Source organism: Myotis myotis, unplaced genomic scaffold (genome assembly GCF_014108235.1).
Source record: "Myotis myotis isolate mMyoMyo1 unplaced genomic scaffold, mMyoMyo1.p scaffold_m19_p_16, whole genome shotgun sequence".
Lineage (NCBI taxonomy): Eukaryota > Metazoa > Chordata > Mammalia > Chiroptera > Vespertilionidae > Myotis > Myotis myotis.
In genome coordinates, this window is record NW_023416320.1 from 47091746 (window position 1) to 47113936 (window position 22191).

The window sequence follows — 22191 nt, forward strand, 5'->3', positions numbered from 1 at the left end:
GCCATATGGAAAATATTTACAATATATAGACTATATGTGTGACACATAGTAGACCCCAGTGTATAGCATCTTCAGGAGACTCTTTTTCTTTCATTTTCTTACACTTTGATGAAAACAGCAACAAAAACATCTCTCACAACATTATAGAAACTGTCCCATGCACAAGTGAATGGTGAGTTCCCACCTACTCTAGCTCTCTTGATAGAATAAATATAAAAAATTACAATGTGGTTCCTGTGACTACTCAGAGCTCTATTACTACAGTGAATTACTACAGCACTGAGCTTTTTTTTTTCTTTATTTCCAAATTTTTAATATTTCTGCAATATTTCTTTATTTTTATTGCTTAAAGTATTACAAAGGGTATTACATATGTCTCCTTTTTTCTCCCACCCTTGACAATCCCCTGGCCTCCCCTACCCCCCAGTGTCTTATGTCCATTGGTTATGCTTATATGCATGCATACAAGTCCTTCAGTTGATCTCTTACCTCCCCTTCTGCCCCCCTACCCTCCCTGGCCTTCCTGCTGCAGTTTGACAGTCTGTTTGAGGCAGCTCTGTCTCTGTATCTATTTTTGTTCATAAGTTTATAATGGTCTTTATTATCCATGAATGAGTGAGACCATGTGTTATTTTTCCTTCATTGACTGGATTATTTCACTTAGCATAATGCTCTCCAGTTCCATCCATGCTGTTGCAAATGGTAAGAGTTCCTTCTTTTTTACAGCAGCATAGTATTCCATCGTGTAGATGTACCACAGTTTTCTAATCCATTCATCTACTGATGGGCACTTAGGCTGTTTCCAGATCTTAGCTATGGTGAATTGTGCTGCTATGAACATATGGGTGCATATATCCTTTCTGATTGGTGTTTCTGGTTTCTTGGGATATATTCCTAGAAGTGGGATCACAGGGTCAAATGGGAGTTCCATTTTTAGTTTTTTGAGGAAGCTTCATACTGTCTTCCATAGTGGCTGCACCAGTCTGCATTCCCACCAGCAGTGCATGAGTGTTCCTTTTTCTCCACATCCTCTCCAGCACTTGTCGTTTGTTGATTTGTTGATGATAGCCAGTCTGACAGGTGTGAGATGGTACCTCATTGTTGTTTTGATTTGCATCTCTCGGATGATTAGTGACTTTGAGCATGTTTTTATATTTCCCTTGGCTTTCTGAATGTCCTCTTTTGAAAGGTGTCTATTTAGATCCTTTGCCCATTTTTTGATTGGATTGTTTATCTTCCTTTTGTTAAGTTGTATGAGTTCCCTATAAATTTTGGAGATTAGGCCCTTATCAGATATGACATTGGCAAATATGTTTTCCCACGCAGTGGGCTTTCTTGTTGTTTTGTTGATGGTTTCTTTTGCTGTGCAGAAGCTTTTTATTTTGATGTAGTCCCATTTGTTCATTTTCTCTTTAGTTTCAAGTGCCCTAGGAGCTGTATCAGTGAAGAAATTGCTTCGGCATATGTCTGAGATTTTGTTGCTTTTGGATTCTTCTAGAATTTTTATGGTTTCCTGTCGTACATTTAAGTCCTTTATCCATTTTTATTTTATTTTTGTGTATGGTGTAAGTTGGTGGTCTAGTTTCATTTTCTTGCATGTATCTGTCCAATTTTCCCAATACCATTTATTGAAGAGACTATCTTGGCTCCATTGTATGTTCTTGCCTCCTTTGTCAAATATTAATTGAGCATATTGGTTAGGGCCGATTTCTAGGCTCTCTATTTTATTCCATTGGTCTATATGCCTATTCTTGTGCCAGTACCAGGCAGTTTTGAGAACAGTGGCTTTGTAATATAGCTTGATATCTGGTATTGAGAACAGATATCAAGAGATATCTGTTCTTTCTCAAGATCGCTGCAGCTATTCGGGGTCTTTTTTTATTCCAGATGAATTTTTGGAGAGTTCGTTCTATATCTGTGAAATATGCCGTTGGTATTTGAGCTTTTCTTTAGGATGAATTTAATGCTGAAGATGCATGCAACTGAAACATTCCATTCTTTACAAGCTCCCAGAAGAGAGAGGATGATTTACATTTATTTATTTGTTTACTTAAAAAAAATACCCAGAGCAGAGCTGGCTAGATGAGTTTTCCACTGAAAGTTCTCTTTATGGTCGTTTATAATAAGCTGACCAATGGGAAGAGAATCTGTGGAGAATGAATGTCAGTCCAAGTCAGTTCAACACTGAATCCCAAATGAGTTACAAGTTAATTTTTTATTACACAGAGTTCTGTTCAGCTCTGTAGAGTACTTAGAATTTCTTAGATGTTTATTATTTAGTAATAAATGTCCATGCAGTACGTTGTATGGCATGTTCTTTAAAAAATGAGTGAGAGTTCAGGAATAATTTGAGCACATATTATAACAAACACATACATGTAAGGAGGGAAGATGTTTGGATAGAAGGAAGGGTGACTGGGTGAAAGGTAAGTAGATGTCTCTCCTGAATCAGTGAACTCAAAATGGACAGTGTGGGGTGAATTGTGTGTGTGTGTGGGGGGGGGGGGGGGAGGGGAGAAGCGGCGCACTGTGATATCTGTTAAAACAGTGGGTGGAGTTGATGTCCACACTCCCGCTAGCCAGGAACCAGAGTTGGGGTACCAACTTCCCTTTCCCACTGCACTTGATGAGCCATTTTAATAATGTCTGCATTGCACAGAAGGCATTTTGGAAGCATGTGGACTGTGTGGGAGGAATGTTGGAATCTAAAGAAGAATTTGTCCCCTCTGACCAGAAAACTAGAAAGTGTCTTGAGGGTATAGCAACATGGAGAGCTGGGGAAGCAGATGGTTTCCAGCTCTGATCAGCCAGGAGCCACTGGTTCCTGTCCTCAGGGTGACTTCAGAGTGCTGTGTACTGGTTAAAAAGCAAATGAAAGTACTTATGCCTTCAAAGGACAAATGAATTCAAATGGATCTGGGTGAGACTTCTTAAAATTTGGAAATCTGATGATTCTTTGAAACTACTTTTCAGAAAAGAGGAAAAAGAAGCAATACACCTGAAAAGGCAATCTCTCCTATGCCAACCCCAGGAATTACGTATTTTATTTGGACAAAGGAAGTGATGAAATACCTCATCACATTTAAGGTCGATTTGAAGTTAAACTAGGGATATTGAGACTTTGTCTTCTCTGTGGAATGCTTTCTAGTAGCAGAAACATACAGCTTCCTGTGCATTATTTAAAGCTCCCTGAAGACAGACGAGGTGCTTTACCCATCCCCCTCCACCTACTGCTAATTGTGTGCTAGTCACAAGGCTTTGTAAAGATAGGCACTCGATCCAATGGCATGAGGAATGCAATGTGAAGAAAAATGCAGGGTCAGAGCAGCTGTCCAGATATATCCATTCCAAATCAACAGCTTCGTTTGGGGAATTAAAAAAGCAGTTTATATTTGAAGAAGTAAATATAGAAGAGGAGAAACACACTTATTTGGGTTACTGTGGCCAAAACAAAGCATGTAGTACATCCTCCTATTCTCCAACCCCGGCCTCCGGAAGGAGTCAGGAGGGCCTGTTCACATTTCCATGCAATTGATGCAAGAAGAGGTGCTGACTTTGGTCTTTTCAGGTCCTCTTGTCACTTGATGGGTTTGGGATCTTCCAACCTATCTGTCCCATAGAGGAAAAGTGACCCTCGTCTCCAGAAGTTGGTGAGATACCACCTGCCTGACCCTGCCACCTGACTTAGTGTGGAGACTTTATCACCTTATCCTTCTGCTCTGTCTGGGATGGGGCTGGATTACAGATTTGCTGCTTTATAATCTAGGATTTGGGCTGAAACATGGAAATAGTCCCAGATTTGACAGTATGTTCATCTTTGTTGTCAGCAATTCCAATACTTTGCAGTTTTGGAATTTATTTGCTTTCTAAAAATTTGTCTGACATATCTGCTGGTCTTTTCCTTCAGATTTTCTCATGGAGAACTTTTGCAGTTTTCTGTATACTGTCTAAAACATGCTCATCAGATTCTCTTGGCCCTCTTTATGTTTGTCCTGACTATATCTTCGACCTGCTGGATGCATTCAGTACCCAAAAGAATATTCCAAAAGTGGACTTTCATTGGTTGCATTTTCACCTACCTCAGGTTAATGCATGGTTATATTTTAAAACATCACATAATTCCAATTAGTATTAGACATCAGGAGGATAAACGAATAGTTTAAGTGCTGATGTGTCTTTGGAGTGTGAAAAAAAAGCTATTTAAAATTTATTATATGCCACTAAAAATAATTTTGAACAAATACAGAATTTTCAAGAGCTCTTCCACTTCAACATTCCCTCCCACAGAGTTTTGAAAATACATAGATCTTTTGTTAGTAATAAGGGATTATTTTAGCCCCACCAAGGAGCTGATGTGGTAATTCTAAGCAGATAGCTTCTTAATGATTGTGTCAGGCCCTGAAGGTATAGCTCCCCTAAAACACGTATACATTCATCTTTCTGGTGGTCAGAACTCTAGTTTTATCCAGCTATTGGGGTATTCATGTATTTTAAGGAGTGAAATAAATACTTTAAGCCAACATATAGTTTCATTGTCCTTGCTAGACTGGGCGTGGCATGAAATTCTGAGAGCAATCACAGGGGAGAAGTTTCTTGGGAAAGTTATCTTCACTCAAAAAGATACTTAGAAAAAAAAAAGATACTTAGGACAGCATGTGTTTTTGCTTTTTTCTGTGTGTGTTTTCTTAATTTGTACTTTGTTATATGGGGACACAATGGCTGGAGATACAATAGTCCTCCTAATAAAATGAGAGGTGAGCCTAAGGTTGTCAAGAACAGTCTTGATATTAAAATGCCGATTTAAGTGATGCTACTTTGGGACTTATTATTATGTAAGATAATGCATTTACCGTATTATATACAAAAGTTTTTTGTTTTGTTGTTAATCCTCACCTGAGGAAATTTTTCCCATCAATTTTTAGAAAGAGTGGAAGGGAGGGATAGAGACAGAGAGAAACACTGATGTGAGAGACACATCAATTGGTTGCCTCCCACAGGCGCCTGCAGTGATTGATTAAGAAGGTAAGGTTAGAGGTCAATACTCATACTTTGACACAGTTCACAAACTTTAAACAGCAGACAGTAAATTATACCTGATCTGTCATTTCTCTGTTAATCTTTACTTTCTGTTCCATTTCCTTTGTTTTACTTAGATTCTAGTGTGTGTTATAAACTTACTATTAAGAGTAAAACTCGATGGCATAAATGACAGAAGAGAAACTTTGCATTATCAGCAATTTAATCTCTGACTCATGTAGAAAAAGCAATGAAAAAATTTGCATTTGTGTGTTATAAGAAATGAATATCTCATTTTCAATGAATTGCTAACTAGAGTGAAGAATTAAGCTAATTAATGTTTGTTTCTAACAAGCAGTTATAGGGAAGGGGCTTGATTCACCCATCTGGGCCAGTTCTCTATCAGTGTTTTATTGTGAATGGCAGTCTAGAAATTGTCATATTCCCAATCACTGCAGTTCTATTTGACCACTAAGCCTATTTGTTCTTTATTTTATCACCCGATCTAGCAAATTTTGATTTTTCTTTTGCAAACTCTCCGACCACTTTTTCACAAGCTCTTCTGTAATCAGCTGTTTTCTCTCAATAATATTTTGTGACCGTTTTTTTCTATGTCAGGAAATATAGGGCTAAATCATAATTTGTTTCTAAATCATAATGTCTAATGAATGTATAGTAATCGGATATGTAAGTGTGTGTATCTACACCATAGAATATTTAAAAAATTAACCAGGTCATTTTTGGTAGAGGTGGATGGGAGTAGCTGCCTGACTTTGCCCTCTAGCCCCTGGTAACTTAGCTGACTGATATGGAGGTGGAAATACTGATATCCTGAAATTTCACTAAATATATATTTCACGTCTGTTTTCATTCAACTTGCTTAGCACTCAGTGGGCCTGTTTAATAGAGTGGTTATTTTTTCTCTTGAAAACTGGTGAACTTTATCATATTCTTGTCCTAATTTAAAAAACAATTTTGTCTTCTGTTTTCTCTCTTCTGTCTTTATGGGACTCCTCTTAAATAGGAAGGTGGATGCTCTTCTTTCTCAGTTACTGTAATTATGTAAGAAATCATCCCCAAACTTACTTACTGAAAAACAATCTTCCAATTTTGCAAACTGGGACTTTGGAAAGACCTGGTGGGGTGGTCCTCACCTGGGGGCTCCAATGCTACGACAGCAGGTTTCAGCTGCAGGGCGCTCAGCGGAGCTGCCCACTGGACGTCTGCACCGGGCTTCCTCCCCTGTCTCGGCTCCACCTGATGTCTTTCTTCAGAAATGCGTTGAACTCTCTAAGCTTCCGATGACCCCCACTTCCTGCGTGGTGGTTTCACATCACGTCTTTTGAATAGCTCATTGCTATCATGTTTTTGTAAGTCAACTTTTCAGGGAAGCTTGCTGAAGCTGTGGAAATGTGCACAGGTTTTTCGGCAGAAATTTATTTTTCTGTTTGTAAAGCCCACAAGACAAGAGGAGAGGACAAGGAACGAAACTGAGAACAACTGACACTCAGAGAGGAACTGAGAGAGGAGAACGACATGAGGGAGGACACCCTTTACCTGTGTCTTTGATCAAACCTCATGTCTGAGTATCTTCTTCAAGTAAAGGCCTAGGAATTGCTGTGACTAATGTTGAGATTTATTTTCTTTGATTCGACCAGTATCCAATCTTTCTTATCCAATCTGATCTGGAATTAATCAGGAAGACAGCATGAATGGCTTAAATCCAGCAGATTTTTTTCTTTCTAAAAAAGAAAAAATTTAATAACCTGTGTTTGTAAATTACTTATAAAAATATTGCCTTTGTAAATGGGGACTTCTTCCAATGCATATTCATCTCCACATGTCCTTTCCTCAGCTGTCTTTCTTTATTCCTTTCTCCCTTCCTTCCTTTTTTTCTTTTTTCTTTTAAATATTTTTATTGAATATTTTTTAGAGAGGAAAGAAGGGAGAGGGAGAGAGAGAGAAACATCGGTGTCAGAGCTTAACATCAATTGGCCGCCTCCTGCGTGTCCCCTACAGGGGATCAGGCGGGCATGTGCCCTGACCAGGAATAGAACCAACAACAGTTTGGTGCACAGGACGACACCCAAGCACCTGAGCCACACCAGCCAGGTTTCTTTATAAAGAAACACATCAATCCCACCTTCTGCCCAAGAGGCTAGAGAACCAGGCCAGTGTTTCAGGGAGGGACATTGTAAGTATTTTCCTTGGTCCCCTAAGGAGAAGAAATATATTTAATGCACAACCACTTACTGAATGTTTGAGGCATTGTACAATGTTCTGGATACATGTGCATTTTAGACAAATTATGTAAACACAGTTCATTTTGGGTTAAGGTATTTTTCTCCATCTTAAATGATACTCTAAAACATCTTGAAACCAATTAGATTAATTCTTCTGAGTGAAGTAATTGGCTATTATGTTGGCCGGAATGTTTGTGTCCCCAAATTCCCCCTGTGCAGCTGAGTTTGGAGATGGGGCTTCTCAGGAAGTAATTAAGACGAAATAAGATCTTAAGGATGAGACTTCACTCTCAGAAGAGTGGTGTTTTTATGAGAAGAGACACCAAAGAGCAATCTCAGCCCCTCTCTCTGTATCTCTCCAAGCGCAGAGAAAAGGCCATTTGAGGACATCGTGGGAAGCTGGCTGGCTATCCACAAGCCAAGAAGACAGTCCTCCCCAGAAACTGACCAAGCTGCCCCCTGACTGCCAGCCTCCGGAGCTGTGAGAAGATGGGTTCTGTTGTGTACGCCACCCCACTCTCTCCTGTTCTGTTTTGGCAAGATGAATAGTTATTAACCACCACAGCGAGAACAGGCAAAAGAATCTGGAAAAAGATGGCCTCTGGTATGTGGAAAGAAGATCAGTTAAAATAAATGAAAAAGAACAGCTCGTAAGGTTTAACTGAGCTTTTTCCTAACTTAAGTGATTAAAACGAATTGTGGATTTTTGTGGGGGGAAAACAAACCTCAAGCTTAGAGATTCTAATTTTGTCAACTGGGGTGTGGTTTCTGTACTTTATTTTTTATGTTAAGATAGTAATTCTCATGCTTAATTGGGTTTTGGAAACACTCATCTAAGTATTACAGTGTTTTCATTTTTTTTTTTTTACTGCTTTTTAAAATAGGATTCTGTTTATTTTGTACTCTTAAAACTGAGTATAGGAACTGAGTCACAATTGAGCCATTCTCTCTCATAATTAAGGAATTTAATGACTACTTGTGCTCATATTATCTCTTTATCACCTCCTTCTTTTGAAGTTCTCTTTTTAGGAAACTTGCCTCAGAACATGACTCATTTTTTTATCCAGCTTCAAAAGGCAGCATTTTAATTGTGTTTATTTCTGGGGTTGATTGCTTTAGAGAATCCAAAACATAGAGTCATCCACCCCCCCACAGGAATATTTCAGAAGAGACCCTGACTTTATTTTTAATCTTTTGTTCTATTCTTCATTCTGTTTTTAAAGAAAATTTTCTTTTCTTTTACACTTTTTCCATCTTCTTGACACCTTCAGCTGTTTCCAGCAACTCTCTAATTTTTGTGTGATTTCATTTTTGTCATTTGGAATTTGACAAAGTTATTAAAGAGGAGCAGATGCTTCCTGGAAAATGCTGTGGTGCCATTGCTGAGAGAGTGTCCTGATAGAGTGTCATAATTTCTGTATTTCTCCCCATGTTTACCATTATATATACACTAGAGGCCCGGTGCACAAAAATTTGTGCACTCAGGGGGGAAGAGGGGACCCTCAGCCGGCCTGTGCCCTCTCACAGTCTGGGACCCCTCAGGAGATAACGACCTGCTGGCTTAGGCCTGCTCCCGGGTGGCAGAGGGCAGGCCCAATCCCTAGGTGCAGCCCCTGGTCTGGCTCAGAGCAGGACCGACTGGGGAGTTGAGGCGCTGCCCCCTGTCATGCACAGAGCAGGGCGGATCCGGAGGTTGCAATGCCACCCTCAGTCACGCTCAGGGTAGGGCCGATTGGGGGGTTGGGGCACCGCCCCCTGTCACACTCAAGGCAGGGTCGATGGGGAGGTTGCAGCGCCACCCCCTGTCACACACAGAGCAGGGCCAATCAGGGGGTTTGGGGCTCCGTACCCTGTCACGCACAGTGCAGGGCTCATCAGGGGGTTGGGGAGCTCCCCCCTGTCACGCACAGAGCAGGGCTGATCAGGTGGTTGAGGAGCTACCCCCTGTCACTCACAGAGTAGGGCCTATAGGGGAGTTGGGGCACCGCCCCCTGTCACACACAGAGCCACAGCGCGACCAGGGGTTTGGGGCACCGCCGCTGTCACACTCAGGGCAGGGCCGATGGGGAGGTTATGGCTCTACCCCGTCACACACAGAGCAGGGCCGATCAGGGGGTTGGGGAGCTCCCCCCTATCAGGCACAGAGCAGGGCTGATCAGGGGGTTGGGGTGCCTTCCCCTGTCACGAAAAGAGCAGGGCGGATAGGGAGGTTGTGGCCCCACCCCCGTCACACACAGAGCTGCAGGGCGATCAGGGGGTTTGGGCGCTGCCGCTGTCACACTGATCCCGGTGCCGGAAGGCCTCAAGGCTCCGCTGATCCCGGTGCTGGGAGGCATATTACCCTTTTATTATATAGGATAGAGGCCTGGTGTATGGGTGGGTGCCAGCTGGTTTGCCCTGAAGGGTGTCCTGGATCAGGGTGGGTGTCCCCACTGGGGTGCCTGGCCAGCCTGGGTGAGGGGATGATGGCTGTTTGCAGCTGCTCACACACCCTTCAGGGTGGGGGTTCCCACTGGGTTCCTGGCCAGTATGGGTGAGCGGCTGAGGGCTATTTTCAGGCTGGCGGGTGACTGAAGCTCCCAACCACTCCTTTTTTTCTTTTTTCTTTTTTTATTCTGGGCCAGCTTTAGCTTTGAGGCTTGGCTTCAGCTCTTAGGCCTCCACTGCTGAAAGCAGGTTTCTGGCCTTTGTTTACCTTCTGTATTTGAAACAATGTTGCAATCTTGCTGGCTGAAGCCCGGCGGACTAAAGCAGGTTTCTGGGGTTTTGTTTAGCTTCTATATTTGTAACATAGTTTCTTAGAGTTGCAGCTCAGAGGCCTGCAGCGGCAGGCGGGGAACGTTGGAGTCCTCCGTCACTGAAGCAAGCAATCCTCATGTTAGTTTCAAACTGCCTGGCTGCCGGCCACCATCTTGACTGGCAGTTAATTTGCATATCGCCCTGATTAGCCAATGGGAAGGGTAGCGGTCGTACGCTAATTACCATGTTTCTCGTTTATTAGATTGGATATATGTCTTAGTTTGACTCAAAATCAGCTAATATTGACTCTTTTAACCCTCTAAAAATCATTGTAGGACTGACATCATTTGTTGTATTAAATCACATGAAATTGCTGTTTAAAGAGAAAAAGAATCCCCAACAATTGAATATTGGCAATTTCATATAATGCAGCTTAATATACGTGGTGGCTGAATAAACTGAAACACGGATTAAATGATTTTGCTCAAAGTTACCTAAATATAAAAGACAAAATTAGCTTCCTTGTGTTTTTCCCTCTAACAAATCAGTTGTTTCTCTTTTAAAAAAAGTATTTACCAACATCCGCAACCTGTATTCTCAATTGAAAAGAATTAGATCTTCAACTGTGTTACTTAATGTGTACCTCACATGCATACAATTCTCATTCAGAGAGCATAAGTGTTGCATTTGTATTATTTTACATCAAGCAGTTATTCTATGTTCTCTCTTTATATGTACACTGGAGGCCCAGTGAATGAAATTCATGCATGTGTAGGGTCCCTAGGCCTGGCCGGTGATCAGGGCTTATCGGGGCCCTCTGACTGCCAGCCAGGGCCTTCCTTCTCCAGCTGCCAGCTACTGGCTGGGGCCTTCCTTCCCCATATGCTGGCTGGAGCCTTCTTTTGTTCCACACCAACCCTGGTGGTCAGAGTACATCATAGCGAGCTATCAAACTCCCGGTCTCCCAGTCAAACTCCCGAGGGGACAATTTGCATATTAGGCTTTTATATATATAGATGTGTGAAGGTTATGTGTGAATATACCTTTTAAGGCATGACATAACTATTATCATTTATAGAACTTAACATTACAGTATAAAGAATTTTTAGATTGGATTGCTTGTGAGTTATACTGGAAAACCCCAATATATAAAGCATAAAGGTACTGTTATTTTATTTATGTGATACCTATTATGTCTAAGAGGCATTTCAAATAATCAGACCAAAGGGGAAGTAGTCATAGTAACAGGATCTAAGTCCTGGGAGCTTGTTCTAATAACATCACAAATAATGAAAAACATTATTATAGCCTTGGAAGAGGGTCTGTACCAGAGTGAAGCTCTTGAACTCATAGCTATTAAGGTAGATTTATTGTTTTAATAACCCAGGTCTTCTTACCTCCCAGTAATCGTATCCCCTCCCATGTCACTGCCACAAACAGGTGGCCGCCCGTCCTCTTGACTCATTCTTCATGAAACTGGTCTTGGCCAATAGAATGAAGAGGAAGTGCTGTGCACCGGCTCCTAGCACAGGGCTCATGACTCCTGGCATGTTTCTGCTTATGCTCGAAAAAAGTGGTTCTCAGCTGGACGGCGCTTTTGCCCCCAGAGGACTTGGCAATATCTGGGAACAGGATGAGTTGTCACAACTTGGATGATTCTACAGGCATCTAGTCAAGAGAGGCCAGGGATGTTGCTGACCATCCTGTAATGAACAGGACAGTTCCCATTACACCCAAAGCGGTGGGCCCCTTAAGTGTTCACCTTTTTATAAAAATGTGACTTTGCATGTGTGGAAGGGCAAATTGGCATTATTGTCAGAGGATGCTCATTCCTGGTTTAGGAGGTGATTTTTCTCTAGGGACACATACAACCCTCCCCACTCTAGAGGCCTTTGTGACTCAGCTATTTGGTCTACTGCCTTGAAGACTGGTGGTATTGTCCCTTTCACAACAAGTACACAGGGTTTCAGTAGGATGCCAACTGGCGCCGTATCTGAGGGCTTGTGGAGATCAAGCAACATGATAGAAAAACGTCAGAGCAACGTCTGAGGGGAGTGTTTCCTGCCTCACAGTATTGAGTATGTTTACCAGGCTCCCTCTTTCTTCATCTTTACAAGGGAAACTATAACTTCTGAAGTCTAATATTGCTTTGTTTTCCCTAAATCCCAAAAGACAGATTTTGCAAGAGATTTCTTTTTTTTTTTTTTTTTAAATAGATCACCTATACCAGGTTTTGCTCTTTTTTTTTTTTTAATATATTTTATTGATTTTTTACAGAGAGGAAGGGAGAGGGACAGAGAGCTAGAAACATCGATGAGAGAGAAACATCGATCAGCTGCCTCCTACACACCTCCCACCGGGGATGTGCCCGCAACCCAGGCACATGCCCTCGACCGGAATCGAACCCGGGACCCCTCAGTCTGCAAGCCGATGCTCCATCCACTGAGCCAAACCGGTTTCGGCTAGAGATTTCTTAAACATGTTTCATTGTATTATCTTGCCACCAAAAAAAATGTGCTTCTGTATTTGGATTTAATATTACAGATTTTTTAAAATTGAGGCAATGTATATAAGACAGCAGTATGAACACATACTGACTGTAGATACAGCCGGACACATCCTAACATTCCAGCAGCAATTCTTGTTTCAAGCCTGGAGTTTTAATTGGATGGAAGATCTGAGAAGATGAAGAATCCTGTATCAAGCTTTGTATTGCAGGGGGAGCCTGCATCCATCTCCACATTCTACTAAAAAGGGCCAGAAAACCATCTAAAAATAATAACACGTTTTTCTGCAATGACTAAGATGGAAGGAAATTAGTAGACTCCAAAGTCTGTTAAGAGGTAAACAAACATCATTATTGATACCAGGAGTGGAGAGAGACTCCACCAACCTCACTGTTCCATCTGTACGTTTCTCTAAAATTAGAAAAAAAAAATTGATATACATTTTAATCCTATACAATTTAATCAAAACAAAATCATTGGGTTAAAAAATCAAAAACCTTTTGTATTTTCTATAGAAGAGTAGGTTTTATCTGTAAAAATTAGCTGTCAGAATCCACCCCTCCTGGTTTTGGTAGCTTTCTGGCAGTCCTTAATGGGAAGATTTTTTACTCACCAAGCTAGTATTGCCAAAGATTGAGTAATTCCCATAGAGACTCAGAGAGAAACACTACAAAAGTTAATTCTTAATGGGAAGACACCCTGCCCTGAATTTTTTTGGCCTCTGATTATTGTTATCCTTCAAGAATATTATTTTATAAAAACAAATCCTTTTTATACATAACTTTATAATAAATCTTGTTAGAAAGACAAGTGTTGCTTATGTTTAGATGCGTGAAATATAAAAGATCTTCAAAGCAAGCCACTATGCATTAGTTTTTGTGACAATTTAATAAGAAACAAAACAGTCTTTATTAGAAATTAGCTGACAGATTACCATCAATGTGAATAGAATTTCAACATTTTAGTGTAGTTTGTTTCACAGACATTGACCTTATTCAGTTCTTATTGAGGTCTGTGGGGTTGGGTCTTGTTAGACATACTATGTTTAGCACAAAGGAGGTATAGTTCTGAAGATGCCTCTTAAGTTCCTGGATACTCAAATTCAAGTAAATTGACTACTTGCAAGAAAAACATAGACCATGCAGGATTTTATTTGTTTTCCCAGTAAAACTAGTATCCCTTTCCCACTTAGATGAGTAACTGAGATTACAGTTGGTTTGCAGCCTTCTCCCTGTAGATACAGCCGGACACATCCTAACATTCCAGCAGCAATTCTTGTTTCAAGCCTGGAGTTTTAATTGGATGAAAGATCTGAGAAGATGAAGAATCCTGTATCAAGCTTTGTGTTGCAGGGGGAGCCTCAGGTATTGCTTTACGTATGTGATGTACATCAGAGCTTGCTGAGCTGGCCATCAAGGCTAAGCCCACGCTCCTAACAGGTACAAAGCTGGCCTTTCCTCTTTACTCGGATGCAGTGCAGTTGGTGTGTGCAGATGCTACATAGAAGGTTTACAAATTCAATGAACACCTTATGGGGTCCAAGTTAGCATGCACTTTTCCTGTTGACTCTTGAGGCATGCTACCTTCCAAATAAAGCCACCTTCTTGGCAAACACAACCAAGGCTCTTGTTTCATATGCTCCAGAGGCCAATAATACAAATGAGCCAGTGACACACAAGAATTGTACAACTCCTATTTACAGAAGCCACCAACCAGTGTGGCCTTTAATAAATAATCTTAATAATTAAGGACCAGCAGTTCTTGCTCAACAAGGAGCAAATGCTTATATCCCTGATTGTTATGTAACGGAAGGTTCATTAGGATCTACTTTCACATTTGAAAAATACTCAAATAAAGGATTCCTTCAGGGAAAGTGAGGAGACAATATGAAGAGTAGGCCAACTACTCATAGTGAATTTATGAATTATGGGATAAACCTGGATAATGGAGTTTTTATAAATACGGGTCATATCAGATATGTGAGAAATGGTTCTAATTCAATTTTTCTTTTTTTTTTCTTTTTTAGTCCTTTCGTATATTCTACAGTTGTGGCTCAATACCACTGAATAAACAGTGAGACTGTACATTGTATTAACGTACCCTGAACCATGGCCAACCAGTTTATCTGAGCCAGAAGAAATTATGGCTTGACATGACAGCAGAATGACAAAGCCTGTCACAGCAAGGAGAGGATAAAGATAAGCTCTTCCAGGACTTTCTGGGCTGAAAAGTAATAGATTTTTTTTTTTTTATCTTTCTCTGAATCTGATTAAAAAAAAAAAAAAAGTTCAACTCTAGCCAGTCTTTGTCTATGTGAAAACAGCTGAGACACACAATAAAAGAAGCTCCGGGAAGGCCTGGGTCAGCATTTGATATTGACATCCTTCTCATATGATATTTCATTGTCTTATTTTCCGTAGCTTTTAGAACTGATACTAGAGCTCTGAACCCAAGCTGCTATGTTGGAAAGGCCAAGAGTTTTAGAAACATTCTGAATATTTGCTAGTGACAATTGTGTTGTGGGTAGACACTCATGTGGGGTGCCCTCTCTTCTGAGCTTCAGAACACTCCCAAGCTGTAAAAATGAAACTAGATCAAATGTTTGTTTTTAAAAGGATAATGACATCATTATTAAGAATATCTTCTGACCTTGGACATTTTAACTCTTTGTTGCCTTTATTCTCTTTTGCTTGCTGTTGACATACTAACTTGCTTTGTCTTGAGCGTGTTGGTTTCCAACTTTCACAAAACTTTTTCTTGAAGTCAGGAAGAAAAATGTACTGTTTGTATACAATCAATAAAGATAATACTTCTCAGCACCATGCAACATACTGAGGGGAACTTAAAAAAAATCCAGGAAATCTTGAAAGGATTCGTTTTTTGGTTCAGACAAAGGATTGTATAGAGCAAATGTTCCCCTCTTTTTCCTTTCTCTGGAATGTATAAAAAGATGTATTAGTTTCCTGTTGCTGATATAACAAATGACCACAAATTAAGTGATACAACATTTGAACAACTTAGAACAGCACACAATTTTATTATTTCACAGTTCTGGGGATCAGAAGTCTCAAATCAAGGTATCATCTGGTCTGTTTCTTCTGGAGGTTCTTGGGGTGGGGGTGGGGATGGGGAATCCCATTCCTTTGCCTTTTCCAGCTTCTAGAGCAGTGATGGTGAACCTTTGAGCTTGGCATGTCAGCATTTTGAAAAACCCTAACTTAACTCTGGTGCCGTGTCACATATAGAAATTTTTTGATATTTGCAACCATAGTAAAACAAAGATTTATATTTTTGATATTTATTTTATATATTTAAATGCCATTTAACAAAGAAAAATCAACCAAAAAAATGAGTGTCATAGGTTCGCCATCACTGCTCTAGAGGCTGCCATTTGTTGACTGGTGTCCCCTTTCTCCATCTTTTTATATTTTGTTTTCTTTATTTATTTTCTTTATTGATTTTAGAGAGAAAGGGGAAGAGAGACAGAAACAGAGAAACATCAGTTTGTTGTTCCATTTATTTATGCATTCATTGGTTGCTTCTTGTATTCACCCTGACCGGGGATTGAACCTGCAACTTGGCGTAGATGGACGACACTCTAACCACTGAGCAACCCAACCAGGGCTCCTTCCTCCGTCTTCAAAGCCAAACACAACATCTTCTGAGATCTCCATGACTCTACTTTTATCCTCTTTTACTTTATAAAACCTCTCCTGATTACATTGGACCCACCCAGGTAATTAGGATAATCTCCCTATTTTAAGATTTTTAATCACATCCGCAAAGTCCCTTTCCATGTAAGGTGACAACATAGTCACAAGTTCTGGGGATTAAGGCATGGACATCATTGATGAGCTTATCACAGCAGAATAGGAGCAAATATTTGCAATCAGCTAGAAGAAGCTGATTCAATACTCTGATTATTTGATATACTGTTATAAGATATGTCTGAATAGTGACTTTGGTGAAATTCATTTGTAAGCTTATTCTCTTAAGACTATAAACGTCAGAGTCAAATAACAGGAAATTTTTCTACACACATGAAGCCAAAGCTATCACCTTTGGCTTATTACCAGATGTTTTCGTAGCCCTTGACCTTGAGTTGAGGATACTAAATAATTGAGCAACTTCCTTTTTGTGTCTTGATATGAATATTCCAGGCATATTTATTTGTTAAGGTGTTCATAAACAGCTGGTGTGCATAAAACATTCCTAACTCTAATTTCAAAGCTGTTTTATTATGGACTGTGGATATATTTTAGTGTTAGAAATAGAATGAGAGAAAAGCCAACAAGGAAGGAGAAAGCTAAGTTACATCTACAAAACATGGGAAACTCTAGGGTCTCTGGAAACTAGGAGAAATTGAAAAATATTTCAGTCCCTTGTGTACCACTTAATTTAAGAAAGATTTCAAGCAAATGAGAATATTTAAAAAGTATTATAAATCATAAGGACCTTTGTAAGAAGATGTTTTTATCTCATAGCAAATTCCAATCATGAAGAAGAATCATAGTTTGTTCCCATGCTCTGTGGGAAGGATGACAAAGACAATGGATGATGTCTGCCTTGGGTGTGGAACAGGGAAGGCTCATATGGACCATGCATCTTTTGTTCAGATGCTTCTGAATAAGAGTCCTAAAAATGAGGCTTTGTCAAAACATATGCAAAGTGTGTTCTTAATGTTATTTCTATTCATACCACAAAAGATAAAGGATGAGTGTGTTCTTCCAAGGAAGCTGACATATATTTTGCCAACAATGCATTCTAGTAAATGCATTCATAAAGGTCATGACCTTTTCTTACTATCATTCCTAGAACTATTTTATTATGGCCACAGAAAATAAGAAAACCAACATTTTCCTTAGGTGGCTCTGTAAAGCTGAATGATGAGATGTTTAATTTTTCATAATAAAAACAAAAAAAAGAAGGAAAACTTACAAGGAAGAAAAACACAGTATTTCTAGAGTGGGTCACCAGAATACATTTCATGGTAGGTAAAAAACCATGAGAAAGAGGATAGCAGGTATAGTTCTGAGATACGAAAAATCAAAATACATGGAAGGAAGTGAGGGCGCAGCGCGCGCAACCCGCACACCCGCGATGGCGCACGAGCAGGGGCGGGGGCCCTCCCCGCCTCCCCCCCCCCCCCCCCCCCCCCCCCCCCCCGCCAGCTGCTGGACTCGGTGCTCCAGAACCTCTAAGACTTTGGAGAGACAGAAGACGAAGCGGAACAGAAAAGGATCCGAAAGAAAAAGGAAAACAAGAAGAGAGATGCGGGGACCCCCGTGGCCTGGGAGCCGAGCCCGCTCCCCCACCTGGTGCTCCTGTAAGAGGCCCGAGGAAGAGGGCTTCGACCTTCTCCGAGCTCCGGGAAGAGCCGCAGCGCGCCCCCTCCACGACCCCCGGAGGCCCCCGCTGGGCCACAAGCCCCTCGGGGGGCAGCATCGCCCTCTCCCCTGGACAGGAGGCAGCCAGTGGAAGTGGTGGAATTCCACAGCAGGAGTAAGAAAAGGAAACAGAAGCCGGATCAAGATGAGAACGCCCAGACCAAAACTAGTATCCTTGAGAAAGATGTGAATGTACAAGAATTTAACTTAGAAAAGGCTCTGCTGGAGGTGCACCGCTTTGGGATCACAGGCTACGGGAAAGGGAAGGAGAGAGTCCTGGAACGGGAGCATGCGGTCGCAGCTGTGCTGGGCTGCGTATCTGGCACTTTGGCCAGATGGGGCACGCTGTGCTCTCTGTTCCTAAAACACATAGATAAGAAGGTGCTGACATCAGGCCAGGCCTTGAGATATGGTCTCATGGTCCCTTCTCAATATGCTGTACTCTCTGTTCCTAAAACATATAAATAGGAAGGTAATGATGCTATATTGTGTCGCGAACTAAGGTTTTGTAACTTTGTGGTTTTTGCAAATAAAAATGCTGTAATTCCTGTAGTCTGGGCTGCAGTTCAGCCTTTGCTTCGGCAGGGTGCTGTAGCTGTAGTCAGCTGGCCAGCTTAATAAAGGCTCTTAAATTTAAATTCTGAGTCGGTGGTCTATCTCGCTGAGTGAACCCATAACACAGCCTCCCCAAGAGTTATGTGGATTACAAGGTTTTGCAGGAGCAGACCTAAGAGAAAAAGGCAGCCAAGGAAAAGGAAAAGAGAATGGCCCAGGACACAGACATTTTCAAGAACAAGAAGAAGCAAGGGCAGGAGGACAGGAAATCCAAGAAGAAGAAAGCAGCTCCCAGTATTTTGTCAAGTGGACGGATTGGCCAGGTTGGAAAATTCAAAAATGGGGCCTTGATTCTGAGCCAAGTTGACATCAGGAAAATAAACTCGTCCCGCGTGGCTAAGTGAGCTGCTGCGGAGCAGGGGTGGGGAAGCCCTTGTACTGAGGCTGGGCCGGCGAGACTCCAGACTCTTATTTAGTTCTTGTTTCATGACTGTTCTTTGAGGGAAAAATCAGGTAGGACCGGTAAAGCTTTTGGGGCTAATGTGTCTTGAGGGGCCATGTTGGGCCAACCACGAGCCAGGAGCATGTAAAGTGAACCTGGCGAAAGACGTTTAATTTTCCCAGCGCGTCACCCGAGTTTCACTTTCACTGGTGTTTTGTGCACTTGCTCGTAATAAGATTTCTCATGAATGCACTGATTTATAAGGACTAATAATCAGCTTTCAATCGCCATTTAATTTTCTAAAAACGATTTGATGTCCCTGTATCATGAAAGAGCTAACAATGTGGTCATTTGTCAAGTTATTTTGTGGGAAAAGCAGCTTCCATGTTCAGTCTCTATATGAAGTCTACTGCACAGGAAGGGACGTAAATAAAATTCACCCTTTGAGGTGTGTGTGGCCGTGAAAAAAAATACATGAAAGAAAAATCATAATGCACAAAATCATGAAAAGACATGAACAAGCATAGGAAATAAATAAGTTTTGAAGAATAATGAATGTTAGTTCATTCATGTTCACTAATTACATAGATGTCAGGAATGAGGTATTTCCATTATTTAGCAATAACATATTTATGTATTTTCAAATTTTGTATTTCAAAGTGCAAATTCGGGGTCAAGGGACTGTTTTTAGCCACATAGAATAAACAAAAAGCATTTTCTTTGTACACTACATTCTCAGAATAGTGCAACGGAGCTTCCAGAGATACTTAAAAGGCCAAGCAACGGTGGCGCTTCCGGAGATGTCTGCCGGCGGTGCTCCTGAGGGTGGGAGACTGATAGAGGAAGAGAATGAAAACACAAGACATGCATGTGTTTCGAGAGGAACCAATGGAGAAACTATTAAATCATTTTTACCAAGATTTGATTTGGGTTTATTTTCAAGGACATTTTGCAAAGCTTTGATTGGTCCTTTCTTCGTTTCACTTTCAAAAAGTCTGGGCTCTTATTCTTGGACTGCTGGTTGGGTATGCCTGAATACAAGGTCTAGAAACAGTCCTGTGTTGGTAAACTAGCGCTGGGGAAAATGACCCTGACTGGTAGAATTTGCCAATGCATGTGGTGTAAATTCTTCCACCATGGCTGATTTCCAGCTACCACTAAGATGTCATTGAAGGCCGAGTTTGGAAGAGAGGCACAGCATGGACTCTAGCCCGCTTCAGGAAGGAACTATCCAGAACTCTAATGGTTTTGCTTCCTAACCTATGTCTGCATACTTGTTATTGGCATCATATTGGGAACACTTTCCCTCTCACTCTGTGGACTTCCGAAAACCCCTGAGTGAGGGTTCAACTTCCAGGCCCTCACCAAGACAAGATGTGGACCAGGAGATTATCCGAGCTGCTAGCTTTATCCCTTCAGGTGAGCATCCACAAAGGGAACAAAACACTGCCACGAGGCCAAGGGACTCAGAGGGCCACATGAGGACAAACAGTTCACTCACTCTCTCCATGAAGTCACAGGAGCCACAGCCCTCCACCGGGAGGGATGGAGACATGAGATCTGAACGGTTGCATAGTGTGTCTAAAAGCATATTTAAATGATTGCATCTGGCTTGTGTGTACAGATCCGATGCAGCCTTCCTTCTTTACCACCCAGACTCCAGGTTTTTGAGGAAGATAATGGCAGTCTTTGATGGTGAAGATGTATTCTAGGGGCACATCCACGGTGCAGTGAGAGCATGTTTGCTACTCTACTTCATTTGATTGACCTTGCTCAGTTTCCTGGCTATTTGCTTTCAGGATGAGATTGATCAGGAAGTTGATACCAGTGACCGATGAGAAGGGGGTATGAACAGAAACAGTGTCCCTGCACGATTTCTCCCACTGACCAGCTCCCTTCCTTCTTGAGAGAACTGAGGATCTGGAGGTGTTTCTGCATCAGGAGGCACCACTGGTCTGGGCAGAAATCGTTTTCTCAGCTGCAATGCAGTTGTGGCCACTGGTGTTTCAGGCCTGGAGCCATTGGGTAGACGAAGACCGAGAGGTTGCTCAAGGGAACTTGCTGGAGTAGGTGGTATTGTGCTTCTCAAGTGATGACGTAGGTCCAGTTTGTTTTTCTTTTTTGATTCTAATCTATGTAGACACGGGTGCTTTTATGAAGTGCCAGGGAGTGACTTGCTGAGGGGCAGAGAGTCTCGGTGTCTGCTGGAGCTCACAGGTGTTAGCAGTGGCGCTGCTGAGTGGCAAAGCTGGAACATTAATGGAGATGATCTGTTCCTATTCTCATGCCTTTGCATTTCCTTTTCTTTATATTAACAGCTATTGTAGCAAAGACAGTTTTGTTAGAGAGAGCTCTCCAAATCTTAGGGGGAAAGACGTCTGAGGGCTTTCAGTTAAGCATGGAAGTCAGAGCCTTGGCCCGGGTGCTAAGGGCGCAGTTCTGCCCTCAGGCGTCTGAGTGGACAGGCGTCTATGGCAGGGGTCATGACTGGGAAGGGGCTTTGCCATTGGATGATGGAGCACTAAACAAAACCCTTCGAACAAAAACAGCCAAATGAAACAGCAGGATCCTAGTTCCATAAATGCGATGCTGGACCAGGAATGCTTTTGAGTCTGAGTTGTATAAGTTCTTTATAAATTTTGGAAATTTTGTTGGTGGAAAATTAGGATTCTTAATTATGTTCATTTCAAGTTTCTAAAAGGTAAAAACACTTATGTTTCAATGTACAAACTGAAGATATAAGAAAGGTTGAAAGAAAATGTTACTGGAAATAAAAAAAGGTGGTATGTAAATTGATAACAATAACCTCTGAATTTGATGTATAATTTTTAAATGAACAGGAACACAGAAGTCAGTAGAGAATAAATACACTGCACTTGTTAGCGTAACTGCATTGGGCTCTGTTAGCCATAAAGTATTTGCTTCTATTTCACCTTTGATTTTAAGAAAGGCTTTTTCTATGCTTTGAATCAAGTGTTAACAAGATAACTAGTTCACATTGGATACCTACAAATCGCTTATTATGCTTTTAACCACCAAGTAATATGGCGTATCGAGCAACTATAATATGACAATCACTTTTGCTAACTGGACCGTTTCTTTTGGAAAACTGCTGAGCCATTGCATCAGGGCCCTTCCAGATGCCTGTTTACCTGAGTCTGGCTCCTGCCTGGTGTCCACACAGCATTAGGCTTCAGCCCCAGGATTAGACTCATCCCATGATCTCTGACTTACAGAGTTCTGGTCAGACAGATGCCCATTGCCATGACCAGTCCTCAAGTTGCCTACCTTCCACCCCAACT

At 41.4% G+C, this 22191-nt stretch overlaps 1 pseudogene; it reads left to right on the plus strand.

The window, feature by feature from the left end:
* Positions 1-13824: 13824 nt before the first annotated feature.
* Positions 13825-18851, plus strand: LOC118670843 (annotated as a pseudogene).
* Positions 18852-22191: the final 3340 nt, after the last annotated feature.